Source organism: Pezoporus wallicus, unplaced genomic scaffold (genome assembly GCF_028554395.1).
Source record: "Pezoporus wallicus isolate ANWC-B61680 ecotype Strahan unplaced genomic scaffold, APGP_CSIRO_Pwel_v1 contig_3847, whole genome shotgun sequence".
Taxonomy (NCBI): Eukaryota; Metazoa; Chordata; class Aves; order Psittaciformes; family Psittacidae; genus Pezoporus; species Pezoporus wallicus.
The window spans coordinates 4,530,424-4,542,819 of record NW_026639842.1 but is presented as its reverse complement, the minus strand read 5'-3'; the positions used below and the strand labels follow the sequence as shown (position 1 = coordinate 4,542,819).

Sequence of the window (12,396 nt, the reverse complement as noted above, 5' to 3'; positions counted from 1 at the left end):
AGTTTGCATAGGTAAAATGCATAGCAAAAGAGCAGACAATATACCCTCATTATCTCTAGCAGTCTATGGTTTCCTTATGTGTATACTGGGTTGGTTTTTTTTTGTGGTTTATTCTCTTACTTCACAGAAGCAGATCATGGTGCTGAAGTTAGTAGCCATACTCTAGATTTATATAAAAAAGTCTGGTGCTGTCATCAAGCTGGGGTCATAATGCAAGTCATCCCTGGGCAGACCTGTCACAGTGATAAAAAGCCCTTTCTGTAGGAGAAGTCGAGACCTGGAGGCTTTTGATGGTAGATTTAGACACAATTAAAGGCTAGGTAGAATTGACTGGAAATTGAGATACTGACTTGATATTCTGTAAGAGTAAAGATAGTCGTGTTTGACCTACCAGTGATTATGTTTCACTAACAAATATACTTTGGTAATGAATTCCCTCAAGTAGCTGTCAAAGATACACATTGTTGTTTCAGTAAAAATCAGAAGCCTTGATGATATGACAAAGCTGATGCACTAGAGCAAATGAAATTTCTGCCAATGAGTGTTAGAGATTCAGCTAATCAGTTCTTTAAAGCCAAGAGCATTTATTCTTTTCATTACTGACTCTAGTCATATTATAACAGTAAATACAATAAAGCTTGCTGTAAATTGTGCTAGTCGTGTATGGTCAGAGTATTTGGGGGAACGATTGCTACATGGACTGGAATTGCATTACCTTAGGTTATTAGATTACATATCATGTCCTGCTGAATTTTAATATAATTTTGTTTAAATGCAAATGATAAAATAAATGATAGCTTCTGCTTTATGGCTGTGGATTAGTTATTCAAGATGATCTTACTATTAAGTGTGCAGGGAAGATAAATTGGTTAAAGGAAAAACTTGACATCTTATCAATTTTTTCTATATAGAGGCTTTAGTGGAAAAAAAATGCTTGTTGCAGCAGTTTCCTTTTAATTCCTTAATCATGTATTAAGTAAGTCTGTACTAGGAGTTTAATATAGAATTTTTAAGTGCTTAGACCTAGTGAAAACATGTTGGACAGTGGCATTGCGGCAGCAGCAGGACAAGGGGCCTTACAATAGAAACAGCTCAAACAAGTCATGTTTCAGCTCCTTCCCGAAAACAAATTTACCAAAGCAATTGGAAAATGAGGCAGAAAAAAAATGAGACGAGAGGCAATGTTGAGAAGAAAAACCTGTCACAAACCCCAGACTCAGTGGCAGGACCAAGGACAAAAGGAGTAGTAGGGAAAGTTAGAATTAGGGGAGAGAGCATGGGTGTTGTGGCACGGAGTCATGGGACAAGAAGACATTGCTTCCACTGTGCCTGAGCTGCTGTGCCTTGAATTTTCTGTCTCCTTGGACAAGTCATAACTGGGACACATTGATGGACTGAAAAGGATTCAAGCACAGATAATGAGGGCTGTACAGCAGGATTTATGAAGAAAACTTAAGCATCGAATGTGCACAGTTTGTCTCTGTGACAGCCTGACATGAGAGCAGTGTAAATACAGATGAAAAGGAAGAGGTGTCGTTTAACATAATAGAAGGATGTTGTGAGCAAGGGCTTTCCTTGGTCCTTACTTCAAGTAAGTCTGTGTACTAATGAAGACTAAACTCAACCCTTTCTGCATGCTTGGCTGCTGCTTGAATCCCTCCTCCCCTGCCCAAGCTCCTCAGCTTGTACCCTCCCTGGAAGGAAATCACTTCAGTCATCGCATCCAGTGGGATGGAGTCCCTTTCTCTCCTGGGAGTCAGCCAAAGTCCCTTCCCATTTCTCCAGAGGCTCAGTATAAATCCCCTTAGTCAATGTTATGCTGTATGCAACCCCTGCTTTCCTATAGCTTGTAGCTCAGGTTATGTTTGAGTTGTAGCTGTTGAGGTTCTTACCTCCACTTACCTGAGTGCTGTAATCAAACACTGATCGTTGGGGCTGTTGCACATAAGCATTGGCCCTGAGGAAACATTTAGCCAATGAAAAGTTACCAAACCTCAGGGAAAGCTTTGAAGGCCATCAGGTAGGAAGAAAAGCCAGTCCTCTGGATCTGTGACTCCTCTCCCTTTCTGCAGCTCTTTTTCCAAGCCCTGCTGTTTCCTTGCTCAAGGGTAGCAGCTGCCTGAAAGTTCCTACAGTTCAGAACTAGGAAACTGGTGCCCAGCTATCAGGAAAACATCCAGAAGTAGCAATTTCCCATTATTTCTTAGATTGCATTTTAATTATTGACAGGCAGAAAGCCAGCTGAGAGCCCAAAGGCATTCTGTAGTAGCGGGTTAAATTTGGTTAATGATCTGAGTTTCTGCCAAACTCACTGCCGCATATCACGAGTGACACTAACTAGACTTGGAGGCTATTTCAGCTTGCACTGTATTTACATGAGCTATTTCACAGACTGCCACTCAGAAAATACAGAAGAGCACAGAGAAGAAATAAGGATGGGTGAGTACCTCTGGGTGGCTGACCAATTTCCTTCCCACATTGTGGAGTTACTTTTGTGCAGCTGGGGAAGAAATTAGCTATTTCATTGTCACAATTATTTAAGAAAACTCCCTCTTTCCACTGCTACCTGTCCTTCTGCCTCCCATTCCAGGAAAGAGATTTACAGGGGAGCCTGGAAATTTTGTACAAGAGGAACGTTAGGATTTCTGGGTCCCTTTCTTAAGTGCTAATGTGACTGTTTTATTTTTGTTTGCGAGGTGATTGCTTGGAGATTGAAGAACACCTAAAATGCATGCTTACTGCCTATACACAGCTTGATTACAAACCCAAAACAAGCAGGATTTAGGACTGAGAAGTGTGAGAAATTGTGTGACTCCTTACTTTAAATCAAGAAGGCAATCGTCTGTCAAGGCAATCTATTTTCCCTGGTTTATCTTCTAAGAAGAAATGTATGGCTGATAAATTCATAGAAGTTAACATAAGTAGGTAATTTTAAAGGAAATATTCACCATCTTCTAGAAATCCTTTCTGCTCAAATTTGTCTGGCTACCAAATATCCTTTAGAAGGGCTAGTACTGACCACTTTCATTCTCCCTCCAGTCCTCCACAGCTATGGATTCTCAATCCCTCTCTTCAGGTTAATCTCTACTTTATTCTGAAGGTTGCTCAACTGGGGAGAGGAGCTACGTTTGATCAGTACAAGAACTTGGAATCCACATATGTCCTAAATGCTACAAAAGAAGCAGCAACTTCTATCCTGTCAACTGGTTTTAAGCATAGTGGAAATCGTGATGAATGTCTGACCTGTGATAGCCAGTCATTCATTGACGTATCTCTCCGTGATGCTTACAGTGTTGCATGAGTCCCTCTTCTGTCAGCCTCAGTATTGCTGCATCTTGACCCTGTCTCTTGGTTTCTTTGGCCTCTGGGTCTCTGAGTGGCTGCACCACCTGCACACTTGACGAATCTTCTTGTACTTACACTCTCTTCATCTCCAGTAGTGTTTACCATGAAGCAGATGTCCAGAATGGATCAGGTGAAACATGTTCATTAAGTATGCAAAGACACCAAAATGGTTAAATTCAGCATTAAGTTCTTCACTGTAGACATCCAGAGTCTTGGTATTTGGTAGCCCTGCTCTCTGTCACAAGTATGGGATCTGAACTTCTGTTCTGCTGACAGGCAGGGTACTCAACAAAATGACCACACACTAGCCGTATAACATGCACAGTTTATTAAACAAGCACACTAACATGGATAAGCATACATAAAGTAAATGCATACTAACGCAAATCAGGTATATACCTATATATAGTAAGTTCCATAAAGGAAATCAGAGGTATATATATGTGTATAGCAGAGAGGAAAATTAGAAATGCGTCATACCATTACTACACAGGGAGAACAGATTAAGAAGAAATACATCACCAATTACCACCTGATCTTCATCATCCAAGCCCACATTTCAAGCTGGGAAGCCCTGTAGCAGTTGATGTCAGGAGGTTCAGGTAACTGGAAGAATCCCTACATGGTGTGTCCACCCAGAGGCGAGGCTTTGAATTTTGCTACAGGAGGGTCCTGCTATTGTACCCTTAGAAAAACAACTGGCTTTATGCCAAATCTCTAATTGCTTACTCTTGGGGCCATGCAGTTTCTCATGATCTCACTGTCCATGCTGAGAGCATTGGCCAGGTGCCCTGGTGTGGCTAACTATGAAGGTCATAGAACAGCTGCACCCTTATGTTTTCCTGCCTCTTTCTGACAAACAGTCACAATGAACATACACATATATACCTTACCAAATACACTTTGACAAAAACATATGTTGTTATGTCTCTCAGTTGTGAGTGGGAATCTGCTCTCAGATAGGTTCCCGTCCATTACAACTTCTCACTTGGTCAGTCATGTCTGAAAGTGTGGCCTTCTCTTTCTCCCTTGGAGAGCTGTCTGTGACCATCCTGAGAGGGACCTATGAGGGAGCATGAGTTTAATCTATGCTTCTCACTCAAGACAGCAGGAAAGAGAAAACTGTCACTTTGCTGAGATCAGCTAACGCACTATACTTGTTTGTCTACGTAGTCTTAATAAAACCAAGTATGAATGCTCTAACTCTGGTGGGGTTGTTTTCTTCTCTTTTCCCACTTCTTGTGTAAATAAAAGTCTAAGTGCAAAGCATCTCATTAGCAATCTTGTTTTATATTAGTTTAGGTAAACCAGAAGAGGACATTGTGTGAAGCACTTAATCGAGTAATAGGCTTAGTACTAGCATACTGGGCAAATAGAAAAAGAATTTCCCAGAAGGCTCAGTGCTTTGTGTTTAGCTCACTACCTTACCCTGTCTTTATCCTGATAATAAACTCCCAGTAAAATAGCGCTTAATAAAACTTAAACTTGAAAAAAAGTAATTTGCTTGGGCTATTGATTTAATTAACTTGAGCCCATTTGTTTACGCACTGTTTGTGTTTTTAAATGCACAGCACAGAACCCACAGGAGAATGTTTCTCACTGCAGTTGAGTGCTATACACCTTACTGCAGCGAGGTGAGGTTTGGTGCAGAAGTTTCCCTTTGCGTGTGCCCTGCTGAGGATCTAAAGGTGGTGGGCTAAAATAATCCATCAAGGACTGTGGACGCTGGTACAAAGCTAGGCTGATGTCCGTCCACTGGGAGCCCTTTGCGTGCTTGGTATAATGGAACATATGATTCTAGTGGGAAGAGCTGACAACTACATAAATGGGGATTTTGTTTGAAATTGGCTGGCTTTCCTTGTCATTTCAGAAAAAAAAAAGGCCTTTACCATCAGCTTTGCAAAGCTGATGCCTATCCTACCAACTCCAGCTCTTTTTTTTTGTTCAATTTACTGAGCTGTATTATTTTGTAATGCAAATATCACTTCATTAGCTGTGAGTCACACCATTCATTAGACCTGATGGAGTAGGTGTTCTGAAAGACCTCATCTGTGAAAGATCTTTGGGTCAGAGGTGGGTAGGTCCTTCCATTTTGCCATTTGTAAAGTGGAATAGCGCTTTCCTACTTGGTTTAGTGCTGGGAAACAGTATTCAGATGGAAGAAGCAGCAAGTAAGAGAAGGTAATTTTAGGAAATGTAACCCTTTAGTACTAGAGTATATATACAGGTTGCCTTGGCATTATGGTTGCTACTAAGCAGTGAAAAAATGTCAGATATCTCATTTTCTCTTTGTCTGTTTTTAAGGCTGAGATGTGTAGAATGCTACTTTCAGCAGTGGCATTCTTTATTCCAGTCACTCACTCTGAACTGGGGGTCAGTAGTGTTCTGGGGGAGTGTCTCTAAAAACTGTAGAACTGATTAAACTAATAGTTCTGCACAAATTTACTGAGCTAGTACAGAACAAAAAATGTGGGGGAAGGTTACAACTGCCTATTGAATTCTGGGCATCACTCTTGTGGGCATGAGAATAAAGAATTATGATCACCCTCAAATACTAAACTTTCTTTGTACGGAGACTAGAAAGTAAAGAATGCCCTCTTCTCCAAGCACCGCAGAGCAAGGTATCACAACTCCGTCAGGCCCCCACAGACTGGCCACATCACAGTTTTTACCTGGAAGGGTCTTCAGCCCAAATTTCCATTCATATAAGTTATCTAAATATATTTGAGGGTTCAGATTTTGAGGAGTAAGGGTGGTATAAGAACCTAAATGTGATGGATTAAAAAAAATGAATCTTTTTATTGTTTCCTGTTTAGTACACCATATTCTTTGTGAAACTCAGAAGGTGGTTTTGATTTTCTTCTAGCATGATATAATTGTGTATTTTGTCCTGACATTTCATTTCCCTCTTCAGCCACAGAGTTGGCATTTTATACTGCCAGCTAATTGTGCATGAGAGTTGAAAAGGGGAGAGGAATTAGACGCCTCCAAAGAAGCCCAGAAGTCACTTGGTATCTGTGGTTGGGTTTATGTAGCTAAGTGGACAGGTTTATGAAGCAGCTAGTAACCTCTACTCCTTTGGCAGTCAAAGGAGATATACTCCATCAAGCCGATGAGGTGCATCTAATTAAACTCTCTCATTAGGTTTTGCAGTGAGGGGCTCATCACATAAGCTATTGATGTTTGAGTTCATTTGGAAAACTCTCAGCATCCTTGAAGTGCCTCATGCTTACAGGACTGCTGGCCTTCATGGTCAGTGGTGCTAATGCTCAGTTATGAGGAGGATTATGTCCAGATAGTTATAAGTGGGTTCGTGCTCTTAATAAATGCTAATGAGTTTACTGTCAGAGAAATGATTTCAAAGTCAGCAAAGGTTTGGACATTGAGAGCTGTTGGTATTATTCCTCTTCTTGATTTAGATTATGACAGATTTTGCAAGTGTTTGATTAGTTTATTTAACTCCCGTTATTCAATATCTCTATGCCTAAAGAGAACTTGGAGCAAGAAAACACTGTGATTTATTATATCTATTTCCTAACATGAAAGATATGTCAGAAACTTTTAAGATTGCAATTCCAGATGTAAAGAACTTAGGAAATTACAGCCATATCTCTCCCTCTTTGTGAATCATTTAATGACATATATATGGAAAAAAGTGTGTGAAGGTGCAGCTGTAGATTAAATCATGGTGAATTTCTGCGACAGGCTGCTTTGTGTGGAATTTCACAGGGCTTTCTTTATAAAAAGCTGAGATCATAAAGTTCACCATGTAACCACTAGTGTCACATCCATTGGACCTCAAGACAAGATCTGAACATTGGGAAATTGTTTCCCCAGGACTATCACCCCTGTCATCCTCTGGAGCTTTGAAATCCATTCTACTAGGTACAGATGCTGTTTTTCTTGTAGCAACATAGCAAAAATTATGTATGAGCTCTAATGTAAGAGCTGTGCAAGATGCAATGTAACATGGAATCATAGGATCATAGAATACTTAGGGTTGGAAAGGACCTTAAGATCATCAAGTTGCAGCCCCCCTGCCATGGGCAGGGACACCTCACACTAAACCATGTCACCCAAGAAACATAACATTACAAATAGCATTACAAACTCTCTCAGCCATTTCACATCCTGCAGGCTACTCTGCTCCTCACCAGTTCAGCTGTGAAAGCACCGTTTGCAATGTTATTGGCCATTCTGGGTAACATCTCTCTTGAAGCCATATCAGATGGGTGCAAAAAGAGAGCTGGGGGACTGTTCAGACATACTGATTGTGTACAAACATTTCTCAGTGCTGTTGAGAATGAGAATAAAGTAAAAGAACAGCTTTTACTTAAGTAATAATTACATTAATTAAAAAATATTAAAGCAAGTGTGTGTTAGCTTTGTTTTTGTTATTAATTTTAAAAAAAGATCATATTGTCTAGGCAAGCAGGATTTTTACTGCCTTAATGAAAGGAATCATAAAATCCATATGTTCCCTTCCTCCCCATCATCTCCTTGTTGAGCTGTCTAAGACATACTTGGCTAGCTGCTGTATCATACTGATACTTTTAATTCCAGGCCATCCATCTTGTAATTGGTTGCAATCAGAGAGGTCAAGAAAGCTTTGCAGAATCAGCTTTTTTTAGGCTTAATACATGTAAAAAAAATTAAAAGCCCATACTTTTGAGCTGAAGAATTCATTCAGCAAATTCTTCCTTTAATCACAGTCAAGCCAGATTTCTATTAAAACTCACTCATCTTGACTTGCACATGTTATAGGAACCACAGCAAACGATGAGGTATTGGTTGTCTTTCTTCTTTTCCTTTTCCTTTGACCGTTAAATCTGTACGATATCCATTGAGTGCAGCTAACTACAATCCCCATATTTAATCTTAAAATGTAATTAAAACAAAGAAGTGTGAAATGAAAAGCAACCAGACAGAAAATATAGACTCCAGTCAGAGCTCTTCAGTCTTTTGTTTTGGGAATATAAATTGGACTGACTGCATAACTTGGACCAGTCTAATCAAAGTAGTACTGGAAACCCAAGCCAGTTTTTGAGAAGAAAAACCAGATGCAATCCATAGATTTTTCCACTGTATAGTGGACAAAAAGCAGCCAACATTGCAAAAATCTTCTCCAGTGTTGCCAAGCTTGGACTACAGGGGATGAGCCTGTCCCGGGAGTCTGTGGAAAAGTTCTGCCTTTTCAGGGCAGGCAGCAAGTGCCAGCCCTGCAAATTTTGTTTATCACTCAGTAATTTCTGAGTCAAAAATTACAACTGACAGTGCAGTGGGTATGCACTCTCAGCCAAATGAGCAGCAGAAATGTCTGGTTTGGTTTGACGTGTTTCTCAGGTCAGATCCTAGCCATATTCTCTTGGATTTCTATTTTATCTGATCTTCACTGAGGAGGCTTTGCAGCCATTAAACAAACGGTTAAATGCTTATTCTTTTCTGTGACAGAGTTCATAGCCTGCAAAATAGAAAAAGAAATAAAAAAAATCCCCAGAAAATAATTCTTGCTTTTAGGAACTCTTTGGGTAAGGTCTGCATGCTCTACATATGTTCAGCTCCTGGTTTAGTGGAACCTTAATCTCTATTGACTATTTTCATGTTACCAGGATCCATAAAATAAATTAACAGTTCATAACTATGTTGTTTTTATGCTATAGACCAGTCCACTTGACTAAAAATTAAATAATAGTAACAGCAACATCAGGTATAGATGCAGATAATAAAGCTCCCCATCAGCGTATCTAAGAGTGCTTTACAAACGTGGTCAGGTGCAGCAGTCTGCAGAAAAGGTAAATGTGTAATAGTCGATGTTCTCTTTCTCAAAATTTAACGCAGACAGGGGTCCGCTTGTCCTTATCTCCATCCTTATTGTGCACTGGCTGGGATATAGACTGTTCAAGTGGCGAATTATTTTTTTATCAGCATTACCTACAGTCCCACAGTGGAAAGCATCTTGTAATCTTACATAGCTAGTTAGAAAACAAACCTGCTGTTTCCTCTCAAGGACATAAAATGAAAGGAAGGTTCTCCATCACTTTTGGCAGATTTTGCTCTGTTGGTAAATTCACTTCTGCCTTTGGCTTATATCCACCACCAGTCTTTAGCAGGATTAGCATCAGTTCCATTTGCTGCACCTCTTTGGATAGATGGTGCAGGGAAGTGTGTAAATATCCATGGAAGCTTATCTTTCTCTGGGGCTACTTTTATCTTATTTGAATCAGAACTGTGGAAAATCTCACCACTGTATTGTGTTTCCAGGCTACCAATCCAATTAACATGAACTCGAGAAGTTTGGGGATTAAATCTGTGTTTAGTTATTGTTAGGTGTAGAAGGTAAAGTGTGGAGAGCTGTGCAGCAAGGAAAAAGCAGCCTCATCACCTTGTCCAGGCCAGTACGCTTTGGGTCAGGAAGCACCCTAGGAGGGACAAGCTGCTCCTTCCCAGCCAGCACTTAACTGGGGAAACCCCCTGGAAACCCTCCTTAATGTGAGGATGCAGTGCGCAGGGGCAGGGAAACATGCAACGGGGCTGTAGAAGAAAGAGGAGGTGGCCAGGAACACCTAAAGGGAGTCAGGGAGTAGACCCACATTCATACCTTCAGAGGGAGGGAAGGAAGGAAAGAGGCATTTCTCACAGACTTTGAGGGAAGCAGAGACTGTGGAGCCACAGAAATCACTGAAAGTCGCTGGGCTGAGATCCAGCTGGGAAAAATAGACCCAACATATGAGTAAGGGGACAGACCTGTTTATGACCCCTCTAATTTTTGATCCTGGTTCATCACACCCATAAGACCCAGGTTTCAGCTATCTAAAAGTTACCTTCTTCTAGATTGTGCTCTGATAAAGTGAAGAACTTGGACTTCAAAGACCTCTGGCTGGTTTTGATGGGGAAGATGGAGTTAGAACCCTCTCAAAGCTTGATGTCTTCACACAACACCAAAGAGCACAGCCAGGCTCTTGTTGGGGATCAAGCCACACTTTGTCCTGCAGGGATTCCACCCTCAACCTTCCGAGAAGCAGCCTAAGAGCCTCTCCAACACCAGGCGATAGAAGAGTCCTGCAAGTTGTTTTCTGAGAACATCGTGTGCCTGGGAAGTGTTGGGGAATGGCTCAGTGCAGCTAAATTTCTGACCACAGAGTCAGACTTCCCCAGTAGGAATGAGTAGAGAGGGAAGAGAGAAATCTGAAAATTACCAGTGATGCTTTCCAGTTGACAGTTTCCACGGTTTAACAGGAAGGATGACTCTGTACCTTTCATCTGGCAGTTTTAACACACCTCATGGCTTCAGCGCAAAGGGAAGAGGAAAGCTGGTGACATACAGTGTTGAATGGAATGATTCCTCAACAAGAGGGTATGTTGGCCGCTTACTAGAGGAGAGGTTCTGGAGTTGGAAAGGTGTCCAACTGCCCACCTCTCCAATCTGGCAACATGGCAGCACCACAGATTAATTTGTCTTCCTCATTCTTCTCACTTCTGGCAGCAATTTTTTGTCCTCTCTTCAGTTTTCCTCCTCTCTGCTCCTTTTCTCAAACTTTAATTCTCTCAGCAGTTTCCTCCCTGCACTGCCAATGCTGTCCCCTAATTTCTCCTTTCATGGCAGCTCCCTCTTATCTTCTTTTGAGCCCAAATTACTTTTGTTTAGTACCACCCAGTACTCACTCTGCAACCCAGCTCTGTTCTTCCTCTTTACGACTCAGACTCTGTTTTCCCAGGAGGCCTGGCTCATCCCAGCTCTTTGAATTCAATTAATTGATCTTCATCAGCCAGATTGCCATTGGCAAAGAAACCCAGCAAGCTGACGGTCTTTGTGCTTTAACTTCTGTTTTATTCTCATTTAATTTGTGCCCTTTGCAGCTTACTGAGCCCTAATTACCTTTGCTACTACCTCTCTATTCAATTATAGCCTTCATCTCACTGACCTGATGTCTCTGTCCTCATCAAATCTCACCTCTCTGACTTTGCCCATTATTTTTGTACAAAGTCAGTACCCTCCACAGGGACCTCAGTTCTTCCCATCTCAGTTCATTTTCTTGACTACTCCCAAGCACAAGGACACCTTGACCTCTCCCAGCTATTGCAGGGTCCACCAGATCATGGATGGTGGACTGCCCAGCTGTTTGTCACAGCTGGGCAGTCCCGTACCCACTGCCCAGCTGTGATAAACCCTCAGATGCCCATAAGAGGCTATTTAATAAAATTTTCATAACACTTTTCTGGTGAAAGCTGTTCCACTGGTGCCTGGGTACCACCTCACCTGCTCCTTTCATTCCTCTTCCTATTGTCTTTTCTCCCACCATCCCATCTCACTTCTGTCAGGTCATGATGCCTAGATATGTCTCTTTCAGATAGCGTAAGTTTCCCATATCCTTTACTCCCTGACCTTTTTTTACTCTGTTCCTGCTTTTTTCCTTCTTACAGGCCCACCTATAACCTGGAAGAGAGCTGCACACTGGGACACCATTCTCTTACATCTTCTCACACCTTTGTTCTTCCTCCTCTCTCTCTCTGCATTCTGCTTTGGTTTTTTATCTGTTTTTTTAATCTTCTCTGGAAAGGCTGACGATTTGCTTGCAGTGAACATCCTGTCCTTTTGCCCCTTTCTAATTTTTACCTTTATTTTCATATGCCCTGGCTCCTATGGTGGTTATTTCTGAGTGATTTCTGGGCTATTATTTGAAGTCAGGATGGTCATCATTTGAAAGATAGCAAAACACAAAAATGCCCCTGAAGGTTTACTTCTCACTGAGTTGGGTTTGATAATTTTCCTCCTCTCCATCCTCTCTTGCCTCTTGCTCTGAAGCCCCTTCATATGGCTGAATTAGGGTCTGGGTTATGCCTGCTGCTCTGTCCTTTTCCAGCAGGTTTCTTGTCAGTGCTTGTATCTCTGTGGGTCACCTGAAGCAAAGTTTATCTACGATGCCAATATAGCAAGATCCATGGTGCCTCTCTATCTGTTGTTTCCACTCACCTCATTAGTGCTCCTTGTCAAAAAAATTCTGCAACTGGGTCTAGGCTGTGTGAGTCCTGAACTCATTAATCAGGTTTCTG

At 41.4% G+C, this 12,396-nt stretch overlaps 1 long non-coding RNA gene across 1 annotated transcript; it reads left to right on the top strand.

The window, feature by feature from the left end:
• Positions 1-1,387: 1,387 nt before the first annotated feature.
• Positions 1,388-3,301, top strand: LOC130603061 (uncharacterized). Its single transcript, XR_008973057.1, has 3 exons — positions 1,388-1,591; positions 2,697-2,925; positions 3,077-3,301. It is a non-coding gene; the product is annotated as an uncharacterized LOC130603061 (long non-coding RNA).
• The last annotated feature ends 9,095 nt before the right edge of the window (positions 3,302-12,396 follow it).